The 23,189-nt window shown below is 41.1% G+C and overlaps 1 long non-coding RNA gene across 1 annotated transcript in view; it reads left to right on the top strand.

The window, feature by feature from the left end:
• The window catches only part of LOC128836778 (uncharacterized), a 32,475-nt gene extending 9,490 nt beyond the window's left edge, over nt 1-22,985 (top strand). Inside the window, exon 4 of the long non-coding RNA XR_008444837.1 lies at nt 22,364-22,985. This is a non-coding gene — a long non-coding RNA (uncharacterized LOC128836778). The remainder of the gene's footprint in view (nt 1-22,363) is intronic.
• Nucleotides 22,986-23,189: the final 204 nt, after the last annotated feature.

The following is a 23,189-nucleotide window of genomic DNA, read 5'->3' as shown; positions in this document are numbered from 1 at the left end:
CTATCATGAATATTCATTCTGATGCCCGGCCTTCCGTGTCTAAATCTAACTTCCTCACCCTACTAATACTGGGGTGCACTTTCTTATAGGTTAACATATTAATGCCGTTTAACTCATTCTCATATACATCACCTATTGCTCAAGCAAGTTTATGGTTAGACACCTGCCAACAATTCTATCCTAAAATATCCAAGGTCCAGTGTTGATTCAGTGTTCCTACGGTTGCCTGGTACCATTATATACCAATTCCCTCTGTTGAGCAAGCTATTCCCAGTTCCCCAAAATCTAGGGCAACTGTCAGGCCATTTTAAATATGCTAAGGTCACAGGCCTACTATACTTATGCTAACTTGCTTAAGCCAATGTCTAACAGAATACAGGCCTGTAAGTTCCTTTTGCTATGGCTGAGTAAAATAAAAGGCTAAGCTAGCTCTGTGGGCTACAATAGAAGGGAAAAACTACTAACATTCACCTATATTCCAGAATCCTACGTGGAAAAATATAAAAAGCTTGTCTATTCTTTCTTTCTTTAGACAAATGACAGTAACTGGTTCTGCCCACTGAAATGAACTGAGGCTACCAGACTGATCTAAACTAGTTCTGCCTGGACTCATACCAGATCAGAGTTCTGTGATCATTGTTTTATTAGTCAAATCAAGTCAGTTAGAGATGCAATCTTAATGTCCTTCAAATGAAAAAGAGGTGTGAGCCATTAAGAAATGGAAACTAGTCTTCAAAAAACAATCTGTTTGATTTGTATGAGTGCAAAAAGAATCTTAAAAATTTAAACTTTATATCTTTATCACTTTTATAACTCAAATGCCAAACTAGGTGTGCTTAAATTTTCAGACCCTGTCCCCAGAGGCTGAGACTTTGTGCTGTATGCTAAATTTTGACTTTTGATGGGCAAAGATCTGAAGGCTGAGAGAGACACTTCTGCTCAGATTAGCATCCAGAAGTTTGTAGGTCCTTGTCTAAATGTATTCCAACCTCTTTGACCTGGCAGTTGGTCTGGAAATCTCATGAGGTCTGGCTATTTTTCTGATTTTAACTACTTCAGAAACACTGTGAGAATATCATTTCTTATGCAACATCTTTTCCCATCTGACACCAGTAAGTGCCAACGAGTGGTCATTAAGGACCACTGACTTCAATGGGACCTGGATCAGGGCCTACAACAGATGGCAGAGGGGACCTTAACCCCAAATTAACCAAAAGTGCTTTCAATCTGAAAAAGTTCCTGTCTGGTGAAGTTTGAACTTTGGGTAATTTTATCTAAATTGGTGTGTAATTTTACAGTAACTCAGAATAGCAACTCCTCAAACATACTACATTTATTTACATTTCTCAGTTAAATTTTCATGAAAAATGACTTCACGGTATTTCATAACAGCTATTCATTCTCCCTGTCATATTTGAACATCCAATATGATATTCATTATTTTGTGTAATATATTGTTCTCAGACATTTTGGACAAATAATCATTCATTCATTTTATATCCAATAATCTGCCCACCTTTAAATCCTAGTTTCTCTGTTGCTGCTATTATATTATGTTTTATGTGCACTCCTTATACTTTATAAGCGTGATTTTTAGGAAATGTACACATGCCACTGCATGTACAAAAAAGCAAGTACAATTTTGTATCTAATTTGTGTGCACAATTACCATAACTGCAGGTGGAACTTGAGTAACTGCATGTGAAGATGTTCAGAGTCATAACTGTGTGTGTACATTGCTGAAAGTTAGTCCTAATGTCTTGCTAGATGTACACTCACCAGTCATTTTATATAACGATGTCTTTATGTTTTGACTCCCAGTTTATTGTGTTTTTTTTTTTTTTTTTTTTTTTAAACCGGAAACTATCAGGTTAAAGTAAGTATTTTAAAAATTGAGACTGCTGTACCTACTACACAAACACCACCTGAGATTTTGGAAACGGACACAATATTAAAACACATATTAACATTCATCATTTGTGTGATAAATTTTTCATTTATCTCAGTTTGGAGAGGGACTACATTGTAATCCGTTTCACTTCTGTTTCTAGTCAGTTTTGCTTTTGATATATGGTGCCATAGCCCAATGTGACAAGGTTGGGGTTGCACCTATGCCTGCAAACTTCCCACAGAAGTTGCTGTGAGGGCTGTTAGAAGGATCCTGCTGTGCTGAGGAAGTGTTGTGATCTTATGGCAGCAGTAAGGTCATCAGAACCCCTTTCTTGGAGGATATTGGGAAAAGATTTATGACAGTTTTAAGGGGATCATCTTTGGCTGATTAATAGGAACTGTGTATTAGTCTTAAACTTGAACCACTGGATTTTTTTTTTTTTAATTTTTAGATTCTGATCTTTTTGCCTGATTTTTTTTTTTGTTTGAACCCTGGTGGATTCTCACAATTATTGGTGATGTGTACTCTAGAAATCAATTAGTAAATATGTAGTCCTGCTGTGTGTGTGTGTGTGTGTGTATTCTGTTTGGGCACCTGGTGCGTAAGAGCACTGCGTGTTTTAAACTGACTGAGGGTGAGTGACACTCAGTTTGCCAACTATCCAGGATCACAGTTCTTGGCTCTAAAAGCAGGGCCGGCTCCAGGGTTTTGGCTGCCCCAAGCAGCCAAAACAAACAAACAAAAAAAAGCCTTGATCACGATCCGCGGCGCAATTCGGCGGGAGGTCCTTCACTCCTGGGCGGAGTGAGGGACCGTCCGCCGAATAGCTGGACGTGCCGCCCCTCTCCGGAGCGGCCGCCCCAAGCACCTGCTTGAGAAGCTGGTGCCTGGAGCAGGCCCTGTCTAAAAGGAATATACAGCTGACGATAAGTCAGTGTTTATACCTAAACTTAAAATGATGGCCAAGTTTTGAAACTGTCCATATCGCTGGATAGTAAAGGTCTACTCTACATTTGATTCCCATGAATATTAACAGGAGAAAATTGCCCACATCAACAGGAGAATAAAACCTTTATAAGCACATATGCTACTTTGATTTGTGAGTATTCTGTATACATATAGGGTGGGATTTTCAAAGCTGCCTTGGGGATTAAGACTCTCATTCTTTTCTAATGGGAATTGGGCATCAAATTCCCGTGGATGGCCCTATGAGTGGTGAGGATTAATGCTGCTAAATGTTCTCACATTTATTTTGGAGGAAAATATATTCTGGTGGCTTCTTCCTTTTTATTTTTAGACTTGTTACTTTTCTTCCCTCCCTGATCACCTTTCACTCTTCAGAGCATAAGTGAGGCCCAAAAGAGCTTGTAGAACTGACGCTTCTGTGTCCGAGCCTGAGGGCCACTGAAAAATTCTTTGGGTTCAATACTGTGTGTATGCTTTTGAAATGTCTTTGTTCCATAGAATCAACTGTCTGAATCAGCTGTCCATTATATTTATTTAAAAGCCATGGGAATATTGTTAACCAAAATAGCAGAATTAGAATACATTCAATCCAAAGAGAATTTTTGTCTCTGCATTCAAGGCATCAAAATTATACTTCCATCAAAACATAACAATTGTTATGAATGATATCATAATACTGTGAACTGCTTAAGAGCTTCCACTTTAAAACTGTAATGGGCCATGCAGACAGAAGGGGGAAAAAAAGGCTAAAAGCATAAATTGAAGATAATCAATGTGAATAGACCTTACCCATTGTGCAGTTTGAATAGGATAAGCACACATTATCTGGCATAATTGGTTCATGTGATTTTTCTAATTGAAGAGAAGAAGTAATTAGAGCCTAATTGAAGCAAAGTAACACAATGTCTGTCAGCATTTCTCCTGCTACCACACATTATATTATTACCTGTCATCTTTTACTTTAGACCAAAAAAATAAATTACGATGAAAAACCTTTGGGTTTCTACTAGCCGAAGCAAAGATACAGATAAAAGAAACTAAATAAAAGCAAACAAGATTGGGGTTAACTGTCTACAAACTGGCCTTGTGGACATTTCCAAATTGAGAGCACTCAATTTGTCTAATTAGGAGATGTCACATTTTACAGAATTATGGTTTTAAATTTAGGCTACTTAAATCTGCCCCTCCCCCATAGTATTATGTTCTTTACTTGGCTCAGGGCTCTGTGCTCTCTGCTGAAACTTTGTTTTCTAATTAAGGCTACGTGAAAAGTTTTGCATTCCAAAATTAAAATGGCAACATTTTGCTGTTTGGGTGAAATGGTGGAAACCACATTTTCAAATTCCCCCTGCTGTGATTTTTAAATAACTTCACCATTTTTTTTTCTCTGCATCAGCGGCAGCAGTAAGTGCTGGTCTAGATATGATGCCGTAAGCAGGAGTTGTCTGTGAGATACAGGTTCGGTTTGGAGGAGATCGGCCTTAATGTTGTAAACTTTTTGGAAGACCAATTTTTTTGAGGGATGGAACAAATCTTGCCTACTTCTTTTCAGAAACGTTTGGTTTAACTTTAAAAACCTGGGCCATCCTTAGTCAGGTTGAGACTCCATGAGAAATTCCCTTGAGTAAAGATGCCATGATAGCCTCCCACACCCTTCTTTCATGGCTGTAGGATAAAAAGGGATGTTACCTGTAATTAAAAAAAAAAACATTACCGTTCTGTTCTTCCTTCTGTTTTCCACTGTGGTGATGCTGCTGCTTCCCTTGACACTTATTTACTTTTTCAGTTTTTTTCCCTCAGAACCTAAATATCCCCATATCATTGAAATAACAGCCTAATAATGAGTCCCTGAATATAAATGTCTGAATACTGGGGTATTTCCCATTCCTATTTATATCACTTAGATATACGAAATGGAGAGCCAAAGATTTCCTGCATAAGCAAAATTCCTTGGTATGTTGGCAGCCTGCCAGTCACACTAAACCTGCATTCTGAGTCAACATAGGGTAGTGGATAACTCAAGTGCTTAAGCTGGCCACAGGTGGTCTCAGTTGTGGTATTCTCCTCTGGAAAGGGTTTGTCACTGCGTTAGCCTCCCACCATTAATTGCACAGACTGAATTAATCTTAATAGTATTGCCCTCCCTCATGGCTGTAGACAAAAGCCTTATTCTTTCCATATGTTCAGTTGCTCCCATAAATAGATCATTAACACTTTCTGCCGGTGGAAATGGCAGCTGCTCCTGTTTTCTCAATCCCTTTTTGAAATATTTTTTTTTTGGGGTATTTTCCTGAAGTGTGTTCAGCCTGAACATGGAACAATGGAAGGAGAGGAGATGGGGGAAATTGGTCAGCAGCACTGAACTTACTGACCCCGAATACCCTTTCTTGGAGGTAGTCAGACAGACACAACACAAGAAGAAGTTGCTTGTGACCACAGCATGGCAGTTAAGGATATTACAAAGCAGCCAATTTTTGGATTAATAGGTGGCGGAGATGGGGTTCAGACAACTATGGCCTGATTCAATAAGGTACTTACATTTTAAGCACATGAATAATCCCAAAGTTAAGTACATATTTCAGTGTCTTGTTAAAGCAGGACCCAGAGAAGTGCACAGAGCAGCAGTGAAGGACCGATGGGAGAACAAGGTGACTCTTAAGAAGTTTTAGCTTTTTAATTGTGTATTTGAAGGCCTTAAATCTTCTTTGTTGCCTTTTGCTTTAGTCCATAAATCAGGACTGGCAGCTCTTGTTCTCCATCTCCCAGTGTTTTTCTTAAGTGTGTCTTCCAAGCTGACACCTCTTTCAAAGTCTCAAACCACCTTTTTCTGGGTCTTCCTCAAGGTCTTGTCCTCTGACTATTAGCTCTTGTACTGTCTGGCTAATGTATCCTGAATCTTGTCGTCTCACATGATCTGACCATCTCAGTTGATACTACCTGAGCTTTTCCATGATTGGGGCTACCTGCATCCTGCCTTGTACCACTTCATTGCATAACCTATGAGTAGGGCCCTACAAAATTCATGGCCATGTTTCACAGACCGTGAAATCTGGTCTTTTGTGTGCTTTTACCCTATACTATATCAATTTCATGGGGGAGATCAGTTTCTCTCAAATTGGGGGTTCTGACCCCAAAGGAAGTTGCAGGGGGGTCACAAAGTTATTTCAGGGGGGATTGTGGTATTGCCACCCTTACTTCTGCACTGCCTTCACAGCTGAGTGGCTGGAGAGTGGCAGCTGTTGGTCGCACGCCCAGCTCTGAAGCCAGTGCCCCGCCAGCTGCAGTGCAGAAGTAAGGGTGGCAATACCATATCATGCCACCCATTTCTGCGCTGCTGCTGGCGGCGGATCTGCCTTTACAACTGGGCTCCCGGCCAGCAGCTGCCAGTCTCTGGCCACCCAGCTCTGAAAGCAGCACCGCCGCCTGCAGCAGCACAGAAGTAAGGGTGGCAATATCGCAACCCCCCTACAATAACCTTGTGACCCCCCCCCATAACTCCTTTTTGGGTTAGGATCCCTACAATTGCAACACTGTGAAATTTCAGATTTAAATAGATGAAATTGTGAAATTTGCTATTTTAAAAATCCTATAACGGTGAAATTGACCAAAATGGACCGTCAATTTGGTTGCTCCCACCTGAGCATTTTCATTTTGGCAGGGTGAAATAGTTGTTGTTCTCTCTTTCTCACTGACCAGCATTCCAACCTATATGTCCTAGCTGGCCTAAGCATGGTCTTGTACACTTTAGCATACTTGGCATATTCTTGAGAATTCCTGTCAAGTCCCTCCATTTGCACCAAGTGCTTTTCATGTGGCTACTAACGTCCACATTCCCATCATAGCTCACCGCTGAACTGAGGAATCTGAACTGTTGCTCAGACTTGAATTCTATACCATCTAGTTTTACTTGCTTCTTGATGTTTCTCTCATTGCACGTAGTCCGTCATGTGTCGACTGATTAGAAAAAAATGGTTTACTAAGGCAACCAGTTATTATTTATCTTCATGGCACAACATGATGTCGTGGGTGAAAATCATGCTCCATGGAGCCGCTCCCTGATCCCTTGCATCAAGATGTTCAGTACAATTGCAAATAGGAGTGGGCTTAAGGTTGATCCTTGATGTAGACCTACCCTCACAGTGAATCATTCTTTGTTGCCACAGCTGCTTCTCACTACTGTTATGCTACCTTCATAAATATCCATGATAATCTGCACATATGTCTCTGTCAGATTGTGCTACCGCAGGCATCACCATGTAAGTCTCTATGAACTCTGTCACTATCTTCTCTAAGTCCACAGATCTATTGTGGAGGTCCTAAATCTATTGAATTAATATAGTTTCACCCTGTTGAAGTTTCTGGAATGCAAACAAGAGGTTTCACAAGGTCACCGCTGAATTTCTCTGCAACTGTTTCGTGAAACGCAGATCCCTCTTACAACATAGCCATGATATAGTTGTCTTTCAAATTCACCCAGCAGGCACATATCTTTGGGAGCATGGGAATAGGATTGTGCCATCGACCTGAACGTCAGTTGAGAATAGTGGTGACCGATGGTGGGAAAACATCTAGAGAAGAGCAACAAAAATGATTAGTGGTGTGACTGATTTAAATATAAGAGAGTATGCCGACACTGAGGATTTGCCTGGAACTGGGAATAGCAAGAGCAGAGTTGAGTGAGTGTGCAAAGAGAGGAGTGTTATGAAACTTGATCACTCCTATATAAAAAGAGAAGGTAGTGCTCATATGCAGTGATTGAGTTACCCTGCTGGAAAATGAACACCTGCATTTATTTGCAAAACATACCAGGGCACATCCTCCGCTGATGTAAACAGATCTAGCTCCACTGAAACCCTTTGTGAAGTAGTTTTGTCGGTGAGAACAGACTTTTTTCCTGCATGGCAGCTTGCATCCACTTGTGATCACACCTTACTGTGCAGCTTCCCACCATGCCATGAAAACGATAGAGACATGTTGACCGAAGACATAGTTCTGAACCAATAGAACAAACTGTGTGTTCTCTTTTTTTAATTACTGTGGTTAAAGCACAGAAAATCATAAGGAGATAGTTCCTCAGCTGGTGTAAATCAGCATTGTTAAAGGATCTATGCAAATTTACACCAGCTGAGATTCTGGCTCAAGAAATTTAAAACTTCCAGCAAAATTTCCTGTATCTCTGTCTAGAAACAAAGAATTGCTTTTCTCTTGGACTGAACAAGCCCCTTCCCATGGATAACACTTCTTCATAAGATGAAACTTTCAGTCAATGTTAGCATCTCTTTTATTCCTTGCACTGAAACTTTCTCCCAATTTGCTACAGGGGAAAGATAAAATTAGCCTCTACAAACTGTTGTACAGCCTTTGAATTGAGTCTGAATATGGAATTCAAATTAAAAAAAAAAAAAGCATGTTCTCCAATGAACTCTTTCTTCTCAGCATGACAATAATACAAAACCTGGGCACTGCGATGATGATCAATGCTACCTTTCAGTCTTTAGCATTTGTGCTGTTTCACTTTCCATGCTGTGGCATTGTAGGTGGAATCTGTTACTCTCCCATCTGTTGTAGATCACCACTGGGGCTGGGCTCATTTACGAATGTCACATTTGCTATTTTAAAGTACATGTTTTGCAGCAAATCTGTAAAAATGATTTGTTCCATCATGTCACCTTCCCCCCCCCCCCCCCACACACAGGGGATAGAGTTAAATTTTTATAAAATGCATTAAATGAAGTAAGTATTAAAACATTAATGCACCGGATGTGAGCACGTCAAAAATGTGTCCGTTTCATTCATCAGTCTCTTAACAAAACTAAATTTTTTGTTTTGTTTGTTTTTCATTGCTGGGCAAGTTACATTCTTGTACAGGACAACTGCATCGTCTCTACATGGGATAAAACTTAAGCATGTTCTAAGAGCACTATGAGTCTTGCACTGCCTCAGGGGCACAAAGGGGTTGAAAAGCATCATGAGAGGAGTGCTCAGCAAGCATAGAGCTAGCATACCTGGCTCCTGGGCCAAATCCCACTTGGTGTCGGTGTAGGGGGCCTGCCTGGTGGGGGGACAGAAAGTACTGTCCCCCACACTATGTTCTAGCTAGGCTCAGTTGGCATACGGTCTCTAAGCAACCCTGGGAAGCTGGCATAAGTTAGAGCACCATTCAGACTGCTCTAACTTGAGACTCAAGGAGCCATAATCAGCTCCTTGATAGTCAATAGATCCTTTTTTATTTTTGCTTTGTTCATGTGCTGTCGCAGAGATCGTTAATTATGCTTTAGGGCTGTAATCAAACTTTTAGTAAGTTTGTTTTTCCACTTACTCATTTAAAATCTGGATGTAATGGCAATAGAGGTTAATGGATTATGCTGATGTTTATGTCTATCCAGGACATACTTGAAAATGAGAGCTCTGTCTCAGTATATCTTTCGTGGCATTAAAAAAACAAACTTAATAGAGCATCTATTTCACATCTTATGAAAGATACTGTTTCTTCATTAACTTGAGGTAATTGTGTATATTGTCATACAAAATTTAATACAGAAGATTTCAGTGAACACTCGACCTTTGAGTCTTCTGTTTAAATAAATAGTTAGTGTTCAGGAACACTAAATATGAAAAGTTTGCTAACAGAAAAACCAAGGCTACTCCATTTATTATAAAGTCTATGAACACTGCAAAGAGACTCTGATCTTTGCGTGTATTCTTTCTGTTTGACGGTATGTCTCAATGAGGTTGCCCCACCAATGCCTTCAGTTACCCTTGAGGCATGTAGCGCAGATGTTTTGAATGTGTAAATATTTACATGTTTCTCTGCCTGGCTGGCCTTCAGTGTGGGTAGAGGTGGGAAAAAGATCAAATAGATATTGTCTGTGTTCGCTGAATGCTTTTCACCTAATTCTCCCAAAGCTTGCAAGAAGCATTGTGGAGTATATTAATGTGGAGGAGTAATCTTGAAGGAAGTCAAAGGCCAGATTGTTTTTATTTTTAAATACAGTGAGCCTCATTCATCTGTAAATTGATGGAAAATTAAATTAAGTGTTTGCATGCATTGTAGGTTGATGGAGGTCATATTTAAACTCGCCTTTACAATTACTTTTACATTGCAGGCTTCCTTACAAAGCAGATACCGCAGGTGATCTTGCTTAGGGATAAATGTGGCAAGGATAGTGAGTCCGTGATGATTACTGTCGAGAGGTTGTAATTTTTTTTATGCTTGATTATAGCAAAAACAACGAGCCCTGTCTTGAGCACCTTGCTCTACGTACACTGTGCCATTCAGGTTCTGCCGTGTATTGTGGGGAGGGTAAAGCTTCACTTACCCCATGGGAGGTTTGGAAAGGGATTGTGCCAGCTCTCCCAAGAGTAATACTGGGAATGGGGGAGAGAGGGAAGTAAGAAAAAAAGCCAGGCCCTAATGTCTTACTCATACAGAGAAGCACCCTAATTCCCCCAGTAGCCCATTTAACTTCAGAGGGTGAACTTGTGGAGCAAGATGCTACTCCCATGTGAATGAGGGTATTGGAATCTGGTGCAATATAAATGAAGGTAAAAGTGTAGATCAGCAACAGTTGTTAATCAACTGTCCTAGAAGGGATCACCAACCAAAAAGGTACTTCTAGAGCTGGCCATATTCTGTGGTGCTCCTCCCTTTAGAGGCTGGGTTTTCAAAACCACCTGCACTGTGTGTATCATCTGTGTCATTATACATAGCCACCAGCCACTCTGCAGGTAGACAAATTACCAGCGTGATGGTTTGTGCAACTACAACATTAAAAAAAAAATGCCTTCAGAAGTGTGGGAGAGAGACTCCAAAGGGAGCAATGTGCATCTTGGGCAGATGGTAGGATGCATGCACAAAGAGTAAAACTAACTCAGCAAAACCTACTTAGCTTCAGTGCAGAACACCTCCTCTTAACGTAAAGTGGGCAGAACCTGGTCAAGAGGCTGCTGTGAAGGTGAACCCAAGAACGGGGTAGGGAATTTAAAAAAGGGAACCCAGGAAGGAAGGTCTCCTTCCATGTCCACATTGAAGTTTGCAGTTACGATTTTTATAAGGTTAACCTCCCCCACCCCACCCCGGCGTAGTATCCAGCACAAACTTTCATGATAAAACAAAATGATTTCAAAAGAGCTCTTGTGGTCTTCAAATTCCTCCTTAAAACTCACACTGCCTACCTTGTTTGTTTACAAAGCCTGTAAGCTCTTTGGGGCAGAGAGTATCTCCTATGCATGTTGTACAATGCCTAGCACAGCCATCCCTGATGGGGGCCCTATAATAATAGTAATTAATTTGCTAGAGACAATGATGCTTTAATGACTCAAATATTGATATATATTTGTTAAAACTGTTATTTTAAGTCCCTACATACATGTCCATGTGAACCATAGTGTTCATGCTGTAGCATTCATCTTCTCTAGGGGCTAAGGGTTTTGTTGAGACAGCAGGCCAAGCTACTAGGTGGTCAGGAGCGACTTGAATTACACAACAACATACTCTCTGGACTAAATAAGGCATTGAGGGGATCTGAAGGGAATCCCATCCAGACATCTTTAGGGATAAAGTTGTTAATTGCAATGTCAGGCCTGGAGAGTTGGGGATGGCCTTAAACTCAAGAAAAGCAAGTGATTGGATTCGGCTCCAATGGATTGCAGGGCCTGCCTCTCATGGAAACTTTGCATCTGGCAGGTTGGCCTTACCCCTCTCTGCAGCAATGGAGCTAGAGAGGAAGAAGAGAGGATACATACATCTCTTTGCCAGATGACCTCTCAGATCCTATATGTGCACAAAGGGAAGGCAAGAACTCAAATCTTAATCTTCTCTTCTGGCAGCTTGGGGAACCTTAAATTGTAAGACTTTTTGAGGGTCAAGTGTATGATTGGGGGGTGGGGAGACTCTTGAGATGCTGAAGAAAATCCCCTTATTTGGGTGAGAAAAGCTCCTGCAGTTAAAAATTAAGACTGAATTTTCATCCCTAACTCACCCTTTTATGAACTTGATGTCTGACCTGTAATACTTAGTCATAATGTACCAACCTAGGTGCGGGAGGTGTACATTTCCTGGGTTTTTCAGATTTAAACTAGAACTTTAGGGCCATAGTCTGAGCCCAGCCTTTAATATGCCTCCATAAACTGTGGTCAGGTGCAATCAGATACTTAGACAGCTACGTGTCATGAATTGACAAAATGCCTGCAAATAATTGCAGGTGTGAAAACTGGAGGCCAGTGTTTGGAAACCTGGCCCTCTGTTATTTTAAAGTAATTTTCCATGTGTGATATACGGTACTACACTAGCAACATACCAGACAAGCTGTCAATTATTTGGAGAAAGCATCAACATTTTGCTGAAGGTACCAAAATTGAAGGGCTAGAAAATATTGTAGAAAAAATAGAGGTGGATTCACTTTTTTTCAGGTGATGAGGCTACTCAATGGAAAATGCAATTTACTGTAGACAAAATTAAAAAAAAAAAAAAAAAAAGTCTGCGAGCAATGAACCAAAACAGGGAGTATGCATTAAATAGGTCAGTCATGCAGCATATCGTCCAGGAAAGGGATTTAGGGCATTTGTAGAAAAATCCTTGAATCCATCAGCTTGGTGTATGGTGTAGAAATAAGGCAAGAGGCATTGTATGAACAGAGGGATATTGGATGGATCAAAAGAAAGGATGATGTTCATCTGCAAGGCATTGGTTAGAACACTGTGTTTATGGCTACGGCTTTACAAGAAGATTGTTATTGCCCTAGAAAAGGTATAATGTAAAGGAAGCAACTAGAATGATTAAAGGTATTAGGAACACTTTTTGGCAGGGATATATTTTAAAAAATATATATACTTGTTCTTATTGAAGAAAAGCAGGCCATGCGGTGACCCTCGCCAGGAGTATTAGAAATGACTCTGAAGTCATAGGACAGTGTTGAACAAGATAAAATGCTTACAGGTTCTGCCCTGAAAAGTGACTCTAACAGTGCTATTGTAGCTGGGACTTACATCTGCTGAGGAACTGACTTCCACTGTATTTAGTCCAAATATACTCTCTTCCTGAGGCTTGACTTTATTAGTAACTCAAAGAACAGCAGCATAAACCTCAGCCTATGTTGTCTTCTTAGTCTTGGTGGATCCTAATGTTTGTTGCAGAAACTCTGTCTGTCTTATACCTCAGTTCTCTCTGGCCATATCTAAGGTGGACTTAACTAGTTACACCTGCCGAAACAATGAGTCTGCAAGAATCGGTCAATATCTCCCTGTAGAGTTCTAACTCCTGGTAACAGGGTGAGTCAAAAGAAGATCCCTACCACCCTCTTACTGGGTGATATTTTTTCTTTATGGAGAGTGGCAGGGTTCAATCTTAAGGCCATTCAGCAACTTGCATTCTTTTGATGTATAGTTGTATTGTTTATACAATTATCAAAGGCAATCCTATATATTTCTTTGTATTATTTCCTGTATTTTAATTTCTCTTTTTTCCATTTTGCAGTGACTTGGAAATTCAAAAACTACAGTGACTTATGAGTAAGGCTAAGATTTTGTCACAGTTATTTTTAGTAAAAGTCACGGACAGGTCACGGGCAATAAACAAAAATTCAGGAAGCCCACAACCTGTTCCTGACTTTTACTAAAAATAGTCTGGGGTGGGGACAAACAGAGTACTGCCAGGACTTGCAGCTGCTCCAGCCCCGCCACTGATCCTGGGGCAGAGGCTGACTGCTGCTGATCCAGCCCCAGGGGGGCTGACCCAACCCAAGCCGGTGCTCCGGCGGCCCTGGGGCTGGCGGCCGGTCAGCTGCTCCAGCCCTGCCCTAGAAGAAGTCACAGAGGTCCTGGGAAGTCACGGAAATCCATGACCTCCATGACAGAATCGTAGTCTTGCTTATGAGGAATACAGTTTTATTTAAAAAAAAAAATAATTTCTGGAGCATGCTGAAACTTGCAGGTTGGAAGCCCAGTTTATGAACATTTATAATTATTGCATTTTTAAACATGGAGAGAACCTTAAGTATATTACATGCGAAATCATAAGAGAAGGGCTGATAGTGGTGAAAGGGTCCATGCAGTGACTGCAAATTAAAAAAAGAGAGGGAAAAATCAGGGTTATTTCACTTGCACAGAGCTACTTCTGACTTACAGAATTGTGAGGGGAGAATCAGGGTGCATGCTTTTAGTATTACTGTAGTGTACATTTAATCTCTCTTAAAATAAAATGAAAGGATGGTTAAAGATGTACAACTACTGGTGTTCTTGGGCCAAATTCAGAACTGACTCTAAAGGGAGAATTCTAATCTTTATAGTCATTCAAATCTGGAGTTAATGGTTTATTCCTGTGGAATTACTCTGGATTTAGATTTACACCAAAGCAAAGGAGAAAAATCTGGCCCTAAGGGAATTAAAGTACGTGTGTAGGGGGATTTTAATTTGGTACAAAATATACCTTCTTTTATCTCCTACCATATCTGCATTACACCAATATGCTTTCTTAGACTTGCACGCATTTACCAATATGTCATTTACACTCAAACCTACACATTTATCTCTGAATTTAACTAGTCTGTTTCTTGGTTTATTATTTCAACAGCATTTCTTTTGCTCACCCCACCATCCCTTCAGTCTACTTTCTTTTAAGTCCCTAGTCTCTTTTCTCTGTTGCGGTATTACTGACCCTGGAGTTTCCTGGATCACTGACTCTTCTTTCTACTCTTAGGTCTTGATCCAATTCTCCACCTTGCCTTAAAGTATAGGTATTACAGGAAGTCCAAGTGATCCTTTTTCTCCTCTAAATCACAGGTGAAGGCTCTGGGAACGCAGTGGAAATTCCTTTAGCTGGCTAATACAAATCCACCAATAGGAAAGAGATGTGGTACAAAAACAGTGCATAGAATGAGTCCATTAAAAAAAAATCATAAAGTCCAATATTTAAGAAAATAAAGCATTTGCAACAATATTTTGCCTTAGCACCAACCAAGAAATATATTCATGTAGAGCGACATAACATTCAGTGGAGTGTAAAATAGTTTATGTAAAATTGTCCTTCCTATGAAAATGTATCAAAAATGGCATAAACCAAAGCTGTTTAGTTTCTCTATTAACAGGCTTCTACATGTGACCAAAATCAGTTCAGAAAACTAAGTAAAGACGCTAATTCTTTAGGATTACTAGGGAAAATACATTGGGTGTAAGGAGATATTACAAAAATGTTAGGAATGTCAGGCCCTCATAAAAGATCAAGGCTCAAGAAACAGACACAGCTGGTATGAAATAGCTGTGTCTGTTTCTGAGCTCACCAGGGACATTAACCTTGGGGAGAGGTTCCACTCAAAAGTCAGCATTTGTTCACGGTTACCATACAACAGTATCCTCCAAGGTACTGCAGCCCTCTCCTCCAGCTGCTGCTGCTGCTCCCAGAATGTTTCCATGTGTGCAGAGGCACGGAAGAGTTAAACACCGCCCCAGACTGATGGTGGAGATGCTGTGTGTCCACCAACTCTACATACCAGCCACCCCACTCTTAGACCTGGTCTATGACCTCTCCACCACATGAGAGAGGAGTGGACAACTATGCAGGGGACACTTTGTGTAGGAGTGATTTTGGCCAGATGATCCTTGTGGTCACTGTGGGTCATGAAATCCTTTCCAGTAGATGCTAGGTAAAGGTGGGTATTTTAGGCATGTTCTCTGAAACCAAGGCTCATTTCCTGGGGTCTAACATCATGTTTAATAGGTCTCTATTCATAGCATTCATCTAAAATGGGGCATTTTTGCCTTTGTGGTTCTAGATGTCAGTGTGTTAGACCATCATAAATGCTTTTGTGGTTAGAAGAGTCCTACTTCCTGTTCTGCCGCATCCACACCCAGCTCACTAACATCTCTCTCATCTTTGAAGGTCTTCCAATGTCTTGTCCTGCTTGGAAATAACAATGAGCTTTGTGTAGTGCCACCTTTCACATCAGCTTTCCAAATTCAGCTTCAAAATTCTGTTGTATCAGTGACTGGCATAAAGAGTGTGTGCTAATCTGTTCACTGGGGAAAAAAATCCTCTCCCCTGTAACCAATAAAAACTAGTCATCCCTCTGGTGCCAATAACATTAGCTAGATGGTTTGTTTAGTTTTACCAATTTCTTCATAGTTTCTCGCCTTTGTTATACAGATTTTTTTATTTTTTTTTAATTATTAACCTGTATCCCATCATGTAGTAGGTTTGGCAGGCATCCAATTCATGCTTCTGTAGCTCAGAAGAGTCATGGAATCCAGCCTTCCTCAGCACAGTGAATGTTACAATGCTTTGATAATCTTGGAAGGATGTATCAAAATCCTGGATTTTAAGTTTAGTGTCTCTACCCCACATCCACATTTGCCTTGCTTGACTGACAGCAGAGCTTAGAATCCAGACAAAAGTTAATTTTATATACAGTATCTCCGGAATATCTTCAAGCACTTGTCATTCAACCCCCAATGGATTTTGCTGAATACTGCAGTTGCTTACAATGAGTGTTAAGGTACTTTTTAATGCAAATTTACCTTCACAGATTTCTAATGGGGTTGTTACAGTCCCCCTCCCCCCCTTGACCCCGAATTAACATTTTGTTGTGAGGGGTTACCATTTCGGGTTTTTACCCTCCCTCTGACCCGGTGGCTAGGGTCACCGTTGGCCTTCTACACAAACAACAATATAGCACAAGCAAAATTATTAGGGCGGCAACCATTGCATACACGAGCCAGTAGTTTTGGCTTTATTAGTAACATAGCAGAGCACAGTCCCTTGTTGGCATAGATGTTTTTTATTCCGATGGCTGTGGTAAAGCCACTTTTTTTAGATTAAATGAGTGCTGCAACACCGTAAAGGAGGAGGCATTTGTTTGGAATGCGGTTAGTTGTTTTCGGGTGTGCATTAATGGAAGAAAAACGTGGGGTGTAACCCATGAAGAGGTGAGTGCACCCTGCACTACCATGCAGTGGCAGCTCCGATGGCTGCTGTCCTGTGGGGTTGGCAGGGCTTGGCTTCCCACTCTGGTGTTGCAACCTGGGCTCTGGCACACAGGGTCACAGCACTGCTCAGCTATGGCCCAGACCCCCTGACGGGGGAGAAGCCAAGTCAAATTTGAGTGAGTGGCGTTGCAACCTTGTGTGCCAGGTCACACTCACTCAAATTTGCCCTCCCCCAATCAGGGGGGCTGAGCCAAACCTGAGTGGCACTGAGACCAATGTGCCAGGGGCCAGGTCGTAACACCTGGAGTGTGGAGCCAAGGCCAGACAGCCCCATGGGACAGGAGCTGCTTTAGCTGGGACTGGCGGTATTGGGGGTTCAAAGTGTGGTTATCCTGCCAAACCTGGAACTCTTGGAGGTATGCTAGAGAGGTCAGGAAGGATCAACTGCTTGTAGAACTAACAACTATTGACCGTCCAGCAGTTAGGACAGCGAGCAGGCAGGAGCCAATCCAAATATAGTAGGGAAGGTAAAAAGGGCTGGCTGCTTCCGGGAAGGGAAGTCCCCGGCTTAAACCCAGAAGCCTGGATTGGTCAGGGGCCTAACTCTGACTGCACCTTTTGGCTGAGCCAGCAAAAGATTTTGTTTTACATTGTGGAATTTAAAGCCTGAGTGGCCATTTTAACATTAGCGGACTGATTGCAAGGTGCTCCGCTGCTTCACGTGAGCCCATGACAGTTCACATATTTTTTTCCTTAAAGGCTCTCAAACCTTAGGCAGCTGTATTAAAGTATGTGTGCCAGCAGGTAGACAGAAGTGGTTTAGGATTATTAAAATGGTTGGGAGGGAGATAAAGGGGCAGAAATAATGGAGACATTACATTTATGTGGCTTTTCATGGGAATATTAAAGGGCAGCTAATATCTCTTAGAAAATAATGAAAATGTGATTGGGCTAGCATGGCATACTCACTGTATGTACAAAAGCACCACTGGACTGCAACCCATGATGTCTTGAATCCTGGGGTTTGCAAGAGGAGAGTGTAAGTGTGAATTGCTGCAGGGGGAGTAAAACAAGTGGTTTAAACAAGGAAAAAATACTGGCTCTATGCAAGGGAAAAAATACTGGCTCTATGCAAGGGAAAAAATACTGGCTCTATGCCCTCCCCTGCAATTTGATCCAAAAATATATTAGGCTCATGAAGATAATGAAGAGAGATCAGATAATCTGGTTATCGTAGCATAGGGCCTGATTTTTCAGAGGAGATGATAACCCAGGGCTCTCATTAACAAATGTCTGCCGGAACCTCTCCCTTTGGATGATAACTAAACGTCTTTGAGTTTTAGGAGCTATTTCAGTCATTCTCAATATTTTATTGGTGGTGTAATACCAATAACTCATTCTTACTCTTCGGAGAACATACTCCGTGAAGATGACACAGGCAAGGGTTTGATGTCACTGCACGATACTTGCTTTCAAACGTGCAAAGGGTGGGGGGAATAAAGCCCCAGACTTGCTGTAAAAAGCTATTTTGTTGCATAAAAAGGACACAACGTATGAAAAGTTGTCCCTGGAGAAAAATTCAAGACTGATTTTCTTTGGCTTTAACCTTCTGTGCTGAAGGCAAACAAGCTAGGGTACCAACAGATTGGGAATTAATTGGTGTAATTAACATTTTGTGATTATAATGGCTTCTAATCAATACCCTATGCAAATAGCTGTATTGATGTGTTGAACAAAAGCTGTTAGTTGTGTTTAAAAAAAAAAAATTCTTTTTTCATCCAAAGTCATAATGAAATTCAAGCCATTCAGCTCAGTTAAAGTCCTGACCACATCCTTTTCAAGGTAAAAAGCAGATCCTTTTGTGACCTTTTTAATTAAAATGGCTCTGATAGCAGCTCCTGACTAAACTTCACAAAATGAGATGACTGTTGGTTGAAGCCCTCTCCTTCTCTTCCCCCCCCTCCCGTTAACTCTCTGCATTTTATCATGACGTTTTAGAAAAGATAAAGGGCCTGATCCAAAGCCCATTGCGGTCCATGGGAATCTTTTCATTGACTGCAGTAGGCTTTGGCTCCGGTCCAAAATACAAATGACTTTTGTGGGATAGAGAGATGTGTCTAAAGCTACAAAAAGCCATTAGAAACCCATCTTCTGTTGAAAGTCAATGGGGCATGGGTGCCTTTGAAAATTTCCCTCTTAATTGTTCCCTTATTTTTCACCTATGGAATTCTGTTCAGAATGTTGCGTGACTTGGTGCTCATGAAAGGGGCCAGACTGACAGCATGAGTGACTGCCCAGAGTAATGGCAATGACCGTGCATGTTTCCCCACACTCCTGTGCTTCAACCTCACTTGGTAGAGGACCACTTCAGTTGAGGGTAGCTCAGGCTCCATAGGAGAAATCCTGGCCCCATTAAAGCCAATGGCAAAATTCCCTTTGGCTTTAATGGGGCCAGGATTTCATCCCATTCAGTCCTGGTATATTTGCTGGTGCTACTCACATGGGTGCCTGCTAGCTCCAGTTTTTATGCCCACATGCATCTGGAGTAAGGTCACCCTGGGTGTTTTTGTAGAGGCCAATTAACCGCCACCAAATGGTACCCACTTTCCATCACTGCAAACTTTTGATGCAGTGGAAAAAGGCTGTATATCCGCTAGATTGACACTAAGGTCCCATTACATCAACTTCGATGTGTAAAGGGACCTTAAATGGGTTCAAATGTCACTTGTTCCCACTGTGACACGTTATGACAGAGTGCTGGGCAACAGCAGCTGAACCAGCATTTTGTTCACAGCAATTAGTTGCCTGGGCATAAACCTGATGATGATAATAGCTGTGCCTCATTGTTAGATTGGGCTGGAGAGAGCTACAAGGCTAGCTAACCCGTTACTCTGGAGAGTGGAAAAGGCACAGAAGGAAATGCCAGGAGGAGAGAGAGTGAGAAGAAAGCCAGAGAGAAGCAGGCTTTCAGTGTTAGCCCTGAGAGAGATCGCCTACCACTCCTATCCTTGACCTAGGGGACAGGATGAGTTGCTGTGGTAAATAAGGTGCTGAATGATGATGTAAAGGTTGTGGGGGAATTGTGTAAACAAGCTAGATGTGTTTTTTACAAGCAGAGTCTCCAAGTGGGCTGTGTGTGCAGAGACGACAGGTGTGCAGGGCGTGCCTGTTATCGTACACACCTCTTTATACTAATAGAATGATATAAAGGGGCGTTATGGTCAATGAAAATCTGGCCCTATCTCTTTACCAAATGCTTTAGCCATCAGTCACCAGTTCCTTCACATTTTAGATAGGATTTGGAGAGTATCAAATATATGGATATTATTACAGTTGTGGAATAAATCTGAAACACAGAGAAACGTTTTGCATGGATCATCTGTGTAGATGTGCAGAATAGTGATTTGGGGATGGATCCTGTGAGGTGTAAGGCCTGGTCCACACTAATTCTCCATTTCAAACTAAGGTACGCAAATTCAGCTACGTTAATAACGTAGCTGAATTCGAAGTACCTTAGTTCGAACTTACCGCGGGTCCAGACGCGGCAGGCAGGCTCCCCCGTCGATGCCGCGTACTCCTCTCGCCAAGCTGGAGTACCGGCGTCGACGGCGAGCACTTCCGGGATCGATTTATCGCGTCTAGACAAGACGCAATAAATCGATCCCAGAAGATCAATTGCTTACCTCTGGACTCGGAGGTAAGTGTAGACCTACCCTAAGTCTTCAGATTTGAGCGAGCTCAGTACCTGGCAGTATTGGGCATTTATATCTGTAGACCCCAGTAACAAATAGCTTGGGTCAAATAAGCTTTGACATCTCAATTGGTCTTTGGTCACATCACAAAACAACCACATGATTGGCAGTGTCTGTTCAGGAGAGTCCAACAACTGTGTTGAGGCAGGATTGACAGGCATTGGCAAAGCTGTAGAGGGAAACCTGCATGCTTGCAACCCGGCAGCATACTTTGCAATAGCCAGTGCTATAACTCTGACTTTCAACTGAATTAGGATTAGCATTTTTTTAATGTGTCTACATAAAACAATCTGGCATGCTACACCTGAGGTCTCAGACCCAGGACCAAGTACCAATCTTGTTTAGAGAGAGCCCAAAATACTTTCCTAACATTTTTGCATTTTCAAAGGAAAATCCACCTCAAAACCCTATTCATTTGAATGCCTCATTGGTTTAGACATTCCTTTGGTTGTAGTGTTGTAAATTTGGTGGTGGTGTTTTTTGTTTTTTTTTTCTTTTTGACAGAGATAGACCTGTCTCTTTGAGAATAAGCTGATAACCTCACTCCCCTGGTACTATGAAAGGAGGTGGATTATGCCACTTAGCCAAAAATAGCTGATCAGGATTGCACCCAGTAAATGTGTGCCTCATCAGCATTCAGCACAGCTGCCAAAGTTTGCCATAACATGAAGGAGAAAGAAGGGAAGCCAAATAGAAGAAGAAAAATTTTAACTATGCATTAGATCTGTTTTGGATTTCCAGTCAACCTAAGGTTTTTGGCAGCTGAGTAGGAGGTTTAAGGCACTCACAAAGGGGGAGGAGCAGAGCTGGTTTAAGTACTTTGCTAGACAGGAATAGGATTTGGGGTTTAGTGCCTTTGGAAACTGGGACCTTAGTCTGATAAAATGGCATAGTTGCCCAAACTAATTGCAAACGTGGAGCGAAGAATCTGAAGTGGTACAGATCATATTCCCTTTTCTTTCTCACTGCCAAGCTAAGGACCTTGTTCTCATTTATGCTAAGGCCCCTTAAATCTGGAACCATAAAGGAACCTTAATGCAGTTATAGGTGCCGGAGCAGTGAAAAAAGGGACTTAGTTTAAATGAGAAGCCCTAAGTGTCTGCTTTTATGGTCTTTTGCCACAGGATGAATTGAACAGCAGATGAACAGAAAAGAGAGGCATCTGAAGACACTTGCCGAAATAATCCTGTTTGTGGATACGTTCGTTTTGAAAACACCTTAAATGTGCTACATGATATAACTGATAGCAATGTGGAGTAGGACCGCATACATCTAACATGCAGTTATTACCATTAAGTTTTGTGTTACACAAAGCAGATCAAACTCCTTTCCTAGAGATAATACACCAAATGTTGTATCCGCAGAAAGCATTCCTTGCTAGTATGCATAACTTCCGAGAGAGATACCTCATCTTTTAAAGAAATAGCCAGATTTAGAAGTTCAGGAAATCAGCTAGTGGGATATGGATGGCAGTGTCTTGGTTTGTTTTATTTATTTAATTTTTTTAAAGCAAAGATGGCCTGAACTACTTTAGTCCTTCAGTGGTCCAATAAGCTCATCAAGATACAGCTTTATGATTCCACTTTTACTGTTTCTTGGTAGTCTGGATTGTAGTCCCATTCTGAAGTGCTGAATTTGCACACACTCTGTAAGGTAGAATTCTGACTAACAGCACTGTTTACTGATTCTAAAGCACTTATGCAAAAGTGTAGTAGTTCAAGAGCTTTCCCTGCTGTGTCCTCAGCACAGCATAAAGTCTCCAATATTCAGTAAAGTGGAAATATATTTGATGGTTCTACTAATGTTTAAAGTTTTTTTTTTTTTTTCCCCCCCCCAGGGAACTTAAAAAACCCTCCAAAAGCCTCTTTTCTTGAAGGCGTTTTTGGTTTGGATAAGGAGGCAGAGGAGGCTGACCTGGCCATGATCTTTATCTACCTGCTACCAATTGAATGCTGCTTTTGAAACAGATGAGACAAAATGTTGTTAATGGTTAAACTGGAATGTGGAGACCATTATCTACTTTGGGAACAATCTTCTGTTTGTTTTTAGGATTGGTTCTGTATTTGGGTCAAGTGAAAGTAGCTTAAAAGTGTAGTAATTATTAATCATTTTCATTCTTAGCCCAATAACTTATCATGTGTACATGTGATGCTATGTACTTTTTATATGGCCAAATCCTTAAATTCTTATAGTCACTCATCACTGAGCATCTTCCCAACTAGAATGAATATAATTTCACCCCACAACTCTGGTTATTGGGTGGGGAATGTTTTTCTGAGACCATGAATTCTGCTGAACCAATGTCTATAGAAGCCGGTGCTAGCATGGGTATCCTCATGTTTAAAAGGTAACCATGTATTCCATTAACACTGTAGTATGTAATCCCTTAGGTGCATTTGGAAATGTTACTTGTAATGCTTTGGTTTATATTAATCTTTGTGGCAATGATCCTTGGTATCATCAAGGCTCTACTGGAAATAAAAATATATTTACAGCATAAACACCTTTATAAACTCAATTAATCTTTTAGAATTCTTTCCAGAAGGAGAATACCAAAACCAGTGTTGAGCACAAAATATAGCCCATTGAAAAGAATTAGCTTGGGTCCATAAATAAAACTACTTGATGAGAAACCTGTCTTGAACAATACTGGTCAGGTATAA

Source organism: Malaclemys terrapin, chromosome 4 (genome assembly GCF_027887155.1).
Source record: "Malaclemys terrapin pileata isolate rMalTer1 chromosome 4, rMalTer1.hap1, whole genome shotgun sequence".
In the NCBI taxonomy this organism is placed as follows: domain Eukaryota; kingdom Metazoa; phylum Chordata; order Testudines; family Emydidae; genus Malaclemys; species Malaclemys terrapin.
This window is presented reverse-complemented; position numbering and strand designations above follow the sequence as displayed.